This window comes from Gopherus flavomarginatus, chromosome 2, assembly GCF_025201925.1.
Source record: "Gopherus flavomarginatus isolate rGopFla2 chromosome 2, rGopFla2.mat.asm, whole genome shotgun sequence".
Classification (NCBI taxonomy): domain Eukaryota; kingdom Metazoa; phylum Chordata; order Testudines; family Testudinidae; genus Gopherus; species Gopherus flavomarginatus.
The window spans coordinates 230,671,685-230,684,350 of record NC_066618.1 but is presented as its reverse complement, the minus strand read 5'-3'; the positions used below and the strand labels follow the sequence as shown (position 1 = coordinate 230,684,350).

Genomic DNA, 12,666 nt, shown 5'->3' with positions numbered 1-12,666 from the left:
TGTGCCTCAGTTTCCCCTATGTTGTGCGAGTCTAACCAAGTGGTGGGAGAGGTTATTTATTGTTACAGAGGAGCCAGTGTGTGACTCTACCTAGCAGCCTGAACTCTAGACCATGGATGGGACTCTTTGTAATCTAGCCACTGATGTCCCGAGGGCCCTTCCCAACATGGAGTCAGAGGCTCAACCCAGCCTGCGCAGCCAGTTTTGGCCAGCGGAGAGAACAAAGAGCAGATGAGAGAGAGGGTGAGCTGTTTGCCCCGGGAAAGAAGACTAAGGACTGGGAGGGTTTTTGGGGAGGTGATATAGGGTGGCTGGCTGGAATGGGGGTCACTTCTGGACTGGGAACAAAGAGGAGTCTGAGCCCACCTGGTCGCTGGACAGACCCAGATGAACTGTGCTGAGATTTTCTATGCTCAAGGCCCGGAGAACTTTCTGTACTGTGTTCCAGACATACAATAAACCCTTCTGTTTTACACTGGCTGAGAGTCACTCTAGTCTAGAGATCATGGTTGCACTGCTCTCTCTGGGTGTGGAGGTTCTTATGGGGCTCCAGAGTGAGTGGACCCTCTGAGGGGGCTCTCAGAGATAGGCAGGCGTGCTAAAGGCTCAGTGGTATGGTTCCAGGAGGCAGAGGAGCCCAGGGCATATCCCCCCGAGAGAGGTGTGACTCCCAAGAACAGATACCATGCTTAAGGGGGTTCTTTCCAGGGACCGTATGGAGCCGAGAGAGCACTGGCGTGGGAGTCTGTGACACCATGTACTGCCAGCCTTATTCACATTGAGCACTTTACTCTGTAAGTAGTCTCTGTGATTTCAGTGGGACCTCTCAAGGAGTAAGCTACTATTCCATGTTTGTAAGGGTGGCAGAATTGGGTCCTATGAAGGGTAATTATTTTACAGATGAGGAAACTGAAGTCTATGGGAATGGTTGATGCTCAACATTGTGGAAAATCCAGCTTTTTTACCTAAGTGCCTAAATGTGGTATTTTATGACAAACCTTCAGTATCCAAGTCTGAAAATGTCCTAAATGACCTGCCCAAGATACCATGAGTCAGCAGCAAAGACCAGAACAACAGACAGGTCTCCTGAAACATAATCCTATGTTCTACCCACTATCAAAACTTCTCCCGGAGAGAGAGAATTACATTACACACTGGGATGTACAAAATATAAACAGTATTGTAAGTAAAAGAGATAAGATTAATGTTACCTTCAGACTCAAATTTCACAGCCCAATTTTCACATTCTCATACATTACTCAAATATTTTCCTTTTTGGCTGAAAAACATATACATGCTCTGGCTCAACCAAAAACAAACAAACAAACAAAAAAAACCCCAACAACCCACACTTCAGGAAAGTTTGAACTAAACGTATTTCTCTTTTAGCTATGAAAGAGAAAAACTATATTTTTTCTACTCTAGCAAAAGTTATTATGCTCCCCTCATCATGTATTAACACTGAGATAGCAGCCAGTTGGTCTCTACGTTATTTTGCATAAACAAAACATAGTACACAGTCTAGCCATTATACTACAGGACTTCGAAGTGGCAGAAATTCACACATTGTATAGTTCTGTAGATGGGGCTTTTACTAGTACAGCAGCATGAAGTTCCATAACTTCATTTGTGGAAACACACTGAAATAAGAGACATTAGTGTTTCCATTTTCTTTTTTTCTTCTCTTCTCAACAATTTTTTTTCTTGAGGAAACACACAGGGAACATAATGTTATGGTTAAAAACAAACAAGTCAAGAAATGCAAACAGTATTCTCATAGTAATAGTAACTAATAGTTCTTGCACATAGATAATATTTTCTAGTCAGGTTTTTCTTTTGAAATGGGTCACTTGATATACAAACTAGAGCCAACTTCTGCCATCAGTGAGGCGTTTGCTTACTTGAGGATTGCAGAATTTTACTAAGGATCAAATCTGTTATGTATAGATAGGGCCCTACCAAATTCATGGTCCATTTTGGTCAATTTCATGGTCTTAAGATTTTAAAAAATAGCAAATTCATCATTTCAGCTATTTAAATCTGAAATTTCAAGGTGTTATAATTCTAGGGATCCTTACCCAAAAAGGAGTTGTGAGGGGATCACAAGGTTTTGTAGGAGGGCTTGCAATACTGCTACCCTTACTTCTGCACTGCTGCAGATGGGGCACTGCCTTCAGAGCTGGGCAGCTTGAGAGCGGTGGCTGCTTGCTGGAAGACCAGCTCTGAAGGAAGAACTGCCGCCAGCAGCTGCGCAGAAGTAAGAATGGCATGGTATGGTATTGCCACCTTTACTGCTGCCTGCAGAGCTGGGCCCTCGGTCAGCAGGTGCCACCCTCCACCTTCCCAACTGAAGGCAGCTCAGCAGGAAGGGTGGCAATAGCACAATCCCCCCTAAAATAACTTTGTGTCCCCCCTGCAACTCCAAACTTTTAGTTTGGACCCCCAATTTGGACCCTCAGTTTGATTAACTCTGGTCTCTCCTACGAAATTGATATAGTATAAGGTGAAAGCAAACAAAAGACCAGATTTCATGGGGAGAGATCAGATTTCATGGTCTGGGACGCTTTTTTCATGCTTGTGAATTTGGTAGGACCAGGGCCGGCTCTAGCCATTTCGCCGCCCCAAGCACAGCGGCACGCTGCGGGGGACGCTCTGCCGTTCGCCGGTCCCGCGGCTCTGGTGGACCTCCCACAGGCATCCCCGAGGAGGGTCTGCTGGTCCTGCGGCTCTGGTGGACCTCCTGCAGGTGTGCCTGCGGATGCTCCACTGGAGCCGCGGGACCAGCAGACCCTCCGCAGGCACGCCTGCTGGAGGTCCACTGGAGCCGCCTGCTGCCCTCCTGGCAACTAGCAGAGTGCCCCCTGTGGCATGCCGCCCCAAACACATGCTTGGCACGCTGGGGCCTGGAGCCAGCCCTGGGTAGGACCCTATGTATAGACCATAAGACAAATATACAGGTTTTGCACAGTGATGTGTTACAGGGTGCGGTCATTTATTAAAAGAGCTGATCGCGCAAGTTGCCAATTGTCTCCTCAATGTTGCTGAGTGCCCTCAACTCCCATCCACCACTGAGGTTTGGGCCCCTATGGTTATAGGAAGACAAGTTGTGCTTATGTAACCTCCTAAATGCTGATTAAACAAATACCCACTGTAATTTCACTTTCCTGCAGGAAAAGTTCAGTCTGTTTTGAGAGCAGAACTCCCATCTGTGAGTAACACCACAGGAGATCAATATGCAAAATTGGACAATCGTGGATGCCCATACCCACAGTTGCTCCAGTTTGGAATAAAGACACCACAGCGTAATAAAGCTGTTCAGACTGAAAAAAAAAATCTTTTGGTTTATAAAACAATAATCTGAAGGTTCACTGAGACTCCTCAGAAATCTAGGTGCAATCTTATCATTACAACCAAACAGCAAATACTAGGCAAACAAAAACCATAGTATCAAACATACACATTTCTTCAGTGCCAAAACTGCACACAGGTCATAAATCCTATGCATTTAAAACATGAACCATTGATTTGACATTTACGTCACCACACCATCCTGACCTGTACAAGCAGCAAGTACCCAGTTCTTTGAACAGGCTGGTATCCTTCTCCTTGTGGCTATCTTCTTGCTACGATTAGTAAAAAGCAGGCCAGTGAGGGCAGATAGCTTCACCTTCCCTATCGTACGGCTGTCTCCCTTCAGGGCTGGCTGACCTGACCTGACCTGAAGAGTTTGACTTTCCTCCCCCCAACACTTGGGAGTGGAATTGCCCCCTACCCTTGGAAATGCCCTACTGATCAAGTGCCAAGAATTTGTGAACTTTTTTTCTGCTAGTCCCAGACAAACTGGCGTCGATGGACAGCTACTCCACCTTTCTGGCAAAAAAAAAACCCAACAACCCTGGTTACTACTGTTCAAAGCAAGCATGGGTTACACAAGCACTGACAGTTAAATATGAATTCTGTAAACAGACCAGCTGTTGCTGATATGCAGAATGAAATTTGATACCCCATTTAGGGTTCATTTACAGAAGTTGTTGAAAATAGCTACTTTGAATGCATTCCTTCTGACCTTTGATGAGTTTTGGCTACTTGTAGAACATTAATTAGAACCCAACAAGTTGCACTGGGTAGAAAAACAGCGGTGAGCAACAACTTTGCCAAGCAGCATCTGCCAATGGACAGTCTTTTCATACACATCCCTTATCTTACTGACCACTACTATGTGATAATCAGTTCCTCAGGCCATATAATAGGGGCACTGCATTAAACACGAACTGATACTGGTCCTATATTAGCAGCTATGAAAAACTAATTACAACTTGAGTTTACATATTACAAGCTAAAGGATCATTAAGCCATTTATTTAGAATTTTAATTGGGCTTATGAAAGCTGAATAGCACAGCTGGAGTCATGTTTCTTTGTCATTCTAGCACATAATTGTCATTCTATATTGAAACACAAAGGAACTGCTCAGAACATCATGAAAAACTCAGAGTAGTAGTGCCCCCTTCTAGTAATATGCCTGGTCATTTGGAACTAGTGACATGGCATCCCTGAAATAAAAGCACCAAATCAGGACTGTTACAAGTCTACACACAGATTTATTCATTTACTTTGTGGAGGACAGTAGGCAATTTGAGTTGTATTACAAAATCTTCTCTGATTATCAATTTATTTGTATAAGACAAAGGGCAAAAGATTAAATGAAGCTATGCAGAACAAAAAGAAAGATGTATTTATACAACATCCTTTGCAAAAGGAAAGCAGGCCTTTTAATAACAGCATCAGCTCTTTTATAAAGAGTCAAAAGCAGCAACAAAACTTCATTTCTTTGCTGTAATTTTAAATAAAGACAATGTGCTTTTTAAACTAAACAGGAACCAGAAGTGAATTCCACAACCAATGGGAAAAGATGCTAAAAGCCTTAGGGTTGTATCTCAGACGGACTTCAGTGCCAAGTCTTACATTAATCAATGACCAGGAACAGATAACAACAAAAGATGTCAAATACTTGGGACAAGAACCATTAAGTGCCTTAAACTATAGAGGTAAAACCTGAGAATCAATATGTAAATTTAAAAAGGAACAAATAAGAAGACTGTAAAAGAAGAGTGATATGTTCCAACAGCTACTATTTTTTTATGGCTATTTCATACTGCTATGTGATGATGGAATTGCAAAAAGAATTGGGAACTCCAAGTAAAAGGTTACAGTAATCTAATAAAGAAAATAAAAGGTGTGTATTAACAGTAATCCTAAGTGTTTCTTGATTTAAAAAGACTTCAAATCTAGTGATTTCTTGTAAGTGATCAAGGGAGTAAAGGAGAATACAATGTCCTAACACTTATCCCCAAGGGTCACCCCAGCAAGGAGAATCCTGGTCTGTTCTCAGATGACCTATTAAGACTGTCACTAGCTGATGAATCACATATGATGTGAACCACATCAAGGCAGTATTTGAAAACCCAACAATAAACTTCAACTTTGCCAACAAAATACTACAATCAATATGCCTCAAAGAGAGGTCCGAAGACTGAGAGAGAGTGAAAGAGCACATGACTAAGCTTCACTCAATAGGCCATGGCACACTTTCAGCAAGTCTGTGTGCTAATGCGCACTGTGAAACCCAAATCAGATATTTCAAAAATACAGATATTTCAAGATTGGTCTGAAATATTAACTGGATGATTTTCTTAGTCCCTTAAATAGAAAGTATAAAACTGATGCTGAATGAAAATTCAGACATGTCTTCAGTTGGGGCCAGTTTTTGCTCACATAATTTATGCTAGTAGTTCCATTGACATCCTTGCATAAATAAATTGCACAGAATTTGGCCCCTGACAGAGGAACGTTTAATCCAAACAGTTTACATTACAGGTTGTTTTGAAAGAACAATTCCAGGTTCCAAGGATATATTAATCTTTACCCTAGGTTAGCTGTATTGTATAGTGATCACCCTATATATCTGACCTCTCAGTCCTCATCCACAAAGGAAACCTGCAGAACACCTTCAAAAGATGAGCCTGGGAGCTTAAATTCATAACTTTGCTAAATACTAAAAATCATGGACTGAATAGAGACACTGGATTTATGGGCTTACTACTACAATTTGTAACTCACTTAACCCCCCACCACCACACTTTTCCCCCTCCTTTCCCTGTCTATGATTGGAGATGTGCTAATGGGCCACTTCACCTTGAATGGTTCCTTGAAATACATGTTAAAGACTTATGCTAAACAATCTGTTCCACCTTGCATTTAGCTGTGACACTGAGGGGAGGGCTACACTTAAAACGCTGCATTGGCACAGTTGCACCACTGTAGCACTTTAATGAAGACTCTCTACGCTGATAGGAGAGAGCTCTCCCACTGGCATAGTTAATCTACCTCCCCAAGAGGCAGTAACTACGTCAGCGGGATAAGATCTCCCACCAACATAGCACTGTCTAGACAGGGGGGTTAGGTTGGTATAACTGCATCACTCCAGGAGGTGGATTTTTCACTCTTCTGAGCGACGTAGTCATACCAAAGTCATTCTGTAATGTAGACCTTCCCGGAGTACATTTCCCAGACTTAAAGAACTGTTCTGTAAGCTTGAAAGTGTGTCTCTCTCACCAATCGAAGTTGGTCCAATAAAATATTACCTTACTCACCTTGTCTCTCTAATATTCTGGAACTAAACACAGCTAAAACAACACTGCATGCTCGTAACAAATGAACATTTGCCCCAACAAGCAGGCAGGACTAGGATTCAAATCACATCACTGGTTTTGACACATTAAAATATACTAGATACAGACAGAGGATGTTGCTCAGTGAACAGCATGAAAGGCAAAGACAATGGAGCATAATCAGGAGACTGAGCTGATCTATACAATTTACTTTAAAAAAGGAAATCTAATGAAGGAAAAATAATTTTAATAATTTATTACGGACAACTGAGTGAACTGATAAGAACATAAGAATGGTCATATGGGGTCAGACCAAAGATCCATCTTCTAGCCAATGATGAATTAGTAGCTGGGCTTTCTGGATGCAGCAGTTCATATACAATCTGAAAAAAGGTTGTAAAGTGACTCCTCCATATAGCAATGATGCCTGAGATATAAGTCACTTTTGCTTTGGCACGGATATCACAAAATTTTGCTATATGCAATTCTCGTATGTTAAAAGACATGCCATTTTCATTCAGCCATCTGGCTTCAAGACATTGCCTCTCAACTTTTAAAGGCTTTAAAACAGGGAATGACAGTTCACAAAGGAGTCAGCACACCTCATCTGGGGGAGAGTGCAGCTGGGTTCTCGGGGGCGGGGGGGGAGGACGAAGTGTGAGTGTCTAGGCTGGCAGGGAGGCCCGCAGGTGGGCTCTGGGAAGAAGGGGGTGTAAGTGTCTGGGGGGGGCAAGGCTGAGCTCTGAGGTGGAAGGGAGTGTGAGTGTCTGAGCCCATGGCTGGGCTTCGGGGCGGAGGGGGCAGAGAAGCAGGAACTGGGCTGTCATAGGGGTTTCTTTAACTCTCTACTCCTGGAGGAATTTTTGTGTGTCTGTATTGTCACAGACTTACTTGCTGACAGGTATTTTGAAATAAATTACCAAAATAATTGAAACTGGCATGATTATAAAGTAGGACTGTCAAGCGATTAAAAAAAAAGTAATCACGATTTATCGCACAATTAATTGTGCTGTTAAATAACAATAGAATACCATTTATTTTAAATATTTTTGGATGTTTACTACATTTTCAAATATATTAATTTCAGTTACAACACAGAATACGAAGTGTACAGTGCTCACTTTATATTTATTTTTATTACAAATATTTGCACTGTAAAAAATAAAAAATAGTATTTTTCAATTCACTTCATACAAGTACTGTAGTGTAATGTCTTTCTAATGAAAGTTGAACTCACAAATGTAGAATTATGTACAAAAAAAACTGCATTCAAAAATAAAACAATGTAACACTTTAGAGCTACAAGTCCACTCAGTCCTACTTCTTGGTCAGCCAAATGGTCAGACAAACAAGGTTGGTTACAATTTACAGGAGACTCATATTTAACTGTCAGTGCTTGTGTAACCCATGCTTGCTGCAGATCAAGCCCATTACTTCTTGTCCTACCCTCAGTGGATGCGGAACCATCCTCTTTATAACAGCTCTTAACATATTTGAAGACTGTTATCAGGTCACCCTCAATCTTCTCTTCTTTAGACTAAACATACACAGTTTTATTAACCTGCCTGTTTAAATCATGTTTTCTAAACCTTTTATCATTTTGTTCTCTGGACTCTCTCCAAATTGTCCACATCTTTCTTTAAGTGCAGTGTGCAAAACTGGGCATGATACTCCAGTTGGGGCTTCACCAGTGCTGAGTAGTGTGGGACAGTTACCTCCTGTGTCTTAAATACAATACTTCTGTTAATACACCTCAGAATTATGTTATTTGTGCATTGGATTTTTCTTTCCTAAGTGTAGCAGTTTCCACTAGTCTTTATTGAATTTCACCTTGTTGATTTTAGGCCAATTTATCAAGATTTCTTTGAATTCTAGTCATAGAATATCAGGGTTGGAAGGGACCTCAGAAGGTCATCTAGTCCAACCCCCTGCTCAAAGCAGGACCATTCCCCAACCAAATCCCTAAATGGCCCCCTCAAGGATTGAACTCACCATCCTGGTTTTAGCAGGCAAATGCTCAAGCCACTGAGCTATCCCCCTGTGCTCTAGGTGAGGCTAATATACAGGGAGAAAGTAGTTTTTTACTTCAGGTGGGACTTAAACCCACAATCTCTGGCACAGAAAGCCAATGCCTTATCCATTAGGCCACTGAAGTGCAACTAAATACATATATATATATGTAGAGAGAGAGAGACCTATCTCATAGAGCTGGAATGGATCCTGATAGGTCATTGAGTTCAGTCCCCTGCCTTCACTAGCAGAACCAACTACTGCTTTTTCCCCAGATGCCTAAGTGGTCCCCTCAAGGACTGAACTCCCAATGCTGGATTTAGCAAGCCAATGCACAAACCACTGAGCTATATCCCTCCTTGCCCTTACAGGTGGTATGCTTGCAACTTCTCCAGGCTTAGTGTCATCTGCAACTTGTATAAGTATACTCTCCACCCCATTATTGAAGCCATTAATGTGATTTGAGGTTTCATTTTTCTGTGTGGATCAGTGCTCTAGAGAACTGCTGCTGGTACTACAGTTCATCATGTAAAGAAGTCTGCATTCACACCAACTGTGTTAATACAGCCTTAAACTGGTACCATACAGTGGAGCAAATCACAAATTTGACTAATTGTGGCAGCTGTATTCAGTGAAGTGTCCAAATTAGAAGTGACCTATGAAAAACTATGATTTTCAACAGGAATATGCTTTGGGGAATTTCAAACACAATGGAATATTTTAGGACATGTTTTCAAAGCAAGAAAGGAGATTGCATAGATGTGAGATTTCACACATGTGCACAGTACATACAGTTCCATACATGGCACATGTAACAACAGCATCTGCCTGCACACAAATGCATGAACATTTTACATGGGTATTTTAAAAAAACAAGTGGTTCTTTGGGTTTTTAATACTTTTGGAAAGATCCAAACTGTGTTTCAAGTTTTATTTATTATTCTGTTCCTTTAAGATTAGCAGAAAGGGGACCTGACTAAAGACAGAGAAAAAACAACATGCAGATATTTACTGAAATAGCTAAAAGAATCTCTCTCCTAAGCAGAGAGAGTCAAGACCAGAAAGTATTACATCACCAGGAGATCCGACTGCAGGAGTTCCAGCCAGCATGGTCGACTAGCTAGAGGTTTTGTCAGTTGACTGCTAGATTCATTCATAAATGAAATCTAGATTCCTTAGTTATGCTGCATTAATTTCACTAACACTGACTGAAGGATTTGTTGCAAGTGCTCCACAGGAATCAAAGCAGCTCACCATGTATTTATTAGAAATTTGAATTTGTAACTTGATATGCTGTATTAAAAATAAACGAACAAAAAAAGCCACACAAATATAGAACTCAGTCTTGGATTCCCAGAAGCGTCATCATTTTCTAGAATGGGATTTTCCTTATTTTATATCACCTCAGTATATCCTGTTCCACAGTGATAATCTGCTACTTGTCTACATGCCAGACTGAAATACTTATAAAAGAAAACTGATTTAAAGTAATTGAAGCATTCCTCCAGTACCAACATACAAATGGATTTATAAAGTATTGGAGTTAATCAAAATTTTGAAAAGGGGTTGAATATGAATCTTTTTGAATAATTTGTTGTATAAAGATTTAAGTAATAGAACACACTTTGTAGCTCAGTGTGGCGGTATGCTGGGCAGTTTAATAACTTGTAAAAAAATATCTTGACTCTTCCATCTCCTGAACATCAATTTCACTCTTAAATTGGTCATTACTGTTAATTTGTATAATCATTTACATTATATATTATATATACATTATTTGCAAATCAAAATGTAAAGAGCAATAATCTCAGGTGTAAAATTTACTGTGCATGCTGTAAAAGAACAAGACTATTAATGAAAAAAAAATATAGGTTTGCAATCCAATGGCTTATACTTTATCCAGACAAAAACATTCCTACGTTAGGATTTTACCAAAAAGTTGTATTCTGCCAACTGAGTGGCCTTCCACAGACACTGCATGTTATACTGGAACTGCAAAGTCCCAAAATACAACTTAAAAATCCCCCAAAACATGGGGGCTTCTTCCACTATATAACCAAATTGCTATTCTGCTTAGCACCAAATTCTCTACAATTTTTATAATATTAATATTTAATGCAGTGAATCAATAATCATTTGGGTGCTCAGATAATAAATTTGACTTTGGGTGCTCACCCAAGAAGCTAGTTAGGATTTCAAACACATTTTTTTCATTTTCATTTCAATAAGAGTTTAACTGAATGATTTTAAATGTCTCCTAGAAAAACAAATATCATTTAATAATGCCTCGAGCACAGAGATGGTGGACTTTTGCCAACATGCTCGACTACAGTATTAGACAAATGGGGAACCCATGTATATTACAGACTTTTGACGCCTGTAATATACATGGGTTCCCCATTTGTCTAATACTATTTCCCTTTAAAGTGGGAAATTTCCTTGCTCTCACTCCCACTGGCGTCAATCCAGAGTAACTATTGAAGTCAATGGAACATATCTGGATTTTAGAGCAGAAATAGACCCCAACAGTCTGACACAATGAAGCTAAACTTTTAAAATCACCCCATATTAATTTTACACTAAAATATCAGCTGGGGAAAGTGGGGGAGATAAAGGCTTATCCTTTATCCAGGCATCTACAAACCTGAAGAGATCCAATATTTTGGCCTAAAGTTGACTTTTTCTGTGGGAAACACATAAGTACCCGGTTTCACCTCTTAGGGGGAAAGTTTGCCATATTTAAAAGAGAATTGGAAGATGTAGGAAAGAACATACAGATATTTTTACTCCACATAAGTGACAGAGGGTCCTGGGATGAAAATTTCTTTTACAATCAGCAGAAACTAATGCCAAGGAAGATTTAATTATTTCACATAGCAATAAAGGCATAACTGATGGCTCACTGTCTGGCAGAAATCAGGACATGATAATAGTTAATTGTGAAACTCAGTTGAGGAAGAGGGCATATTTCTTGGCAGCACATATCTCCTGCTTATTCTGCACTTGTTTGATGCCTGGAACTCTTATTAGCACTGTTCCATGCAGGGAACTCCCAGTCACATCACTAGCAGCACAATGTGTGGAACCAATGAAGAATATCAAAAAATCAATAGCATGGATCCAGGAGGAAGATTTCCTCCCTGCATTTGGTAAAGGTTGGAATGGTGGATTTGGTGATACACACAAATCTTATTAAAAGTTAGACACTCTGCAGTGGCTACAACATTTACACCAGATATCACCTTGTGTCTGTTCAAGAAAAGACTGGGTTTTGCTAAATCACTGAAGTGACTTAGGTTTCCTCATGCATGAATAATAGACTACTTTAGCCTGCAGCTGATATTCTAAGGGCAGCATAGAAAATGAAAAAAAAGAACTGAAATGCATAGCCTGTGTTTTGTAGTCTTTTTACAAAAAACCATCCCATACAGATACTTTTAACTTGCTGCATACAGAACTGACGCTACATAAATATATATTGACTTAATACTGTATTATAATGAATGCATGTAATTATAATGCATTATGGTCAATTTGTCCTCCATATTATACTTACAACAATCTATTCTCCCATGCCCTCCAAGAGATGTAATGATTTGTTCCAACTTGGAAACGTATTGCACCTAATAATACACATCTCCATCCTTCTAGTGGGGAACAATATAGAAGTGATACAGACATTGGGATTACTTCATCTCACTTCTAGTAGTGCTTTTGATCCGATACAATTCTAACTGACAAGATGCTCAATCATGTGTGATTAATTTGTCACTTGGATTTGATTTCTCCTTACGAAATTTGTTACAAAGCTTGCTTGCTTTCCTTTCTACTGAGCAGTCAGTTGAATGGCACATACAGAATACAACTGTAAATGTAAATCCATAGTCATGCACATGAGGTAATTTCTTTGGGGGTTTTGTTTCTATTTACAGTGGAGCAACATTTAAGAACAAAGGAAAAAGAAATGTCTTTGCATTTCCTCAATTA

The 12,666-nt window shown here is 40.1% G+C and overlaps 1 protein-coding gene and 1 non-coding gene across 4 annotated transcripts in view; both read right to left on the bottom strand.

The window, feature by feature from the left end:
• XKR4 (XK related 4) overlaps positions 1-12,666 on the bottom strand; it is a 422,655-nt gene that overhangs the window by 273,437 nt on the left and 136,552 nt on the right. The gene's annotated exons all lie outside the window — the stretch shown is intronic.
• On the bottom strand, positions 8,752-8,824 carry TRNAR-UCU (transfer RNA arginine (anticodon UCU)). The gene has a single exon. It is a non-coding gene; the product is annotated as a tRNA-Arg (tRNA).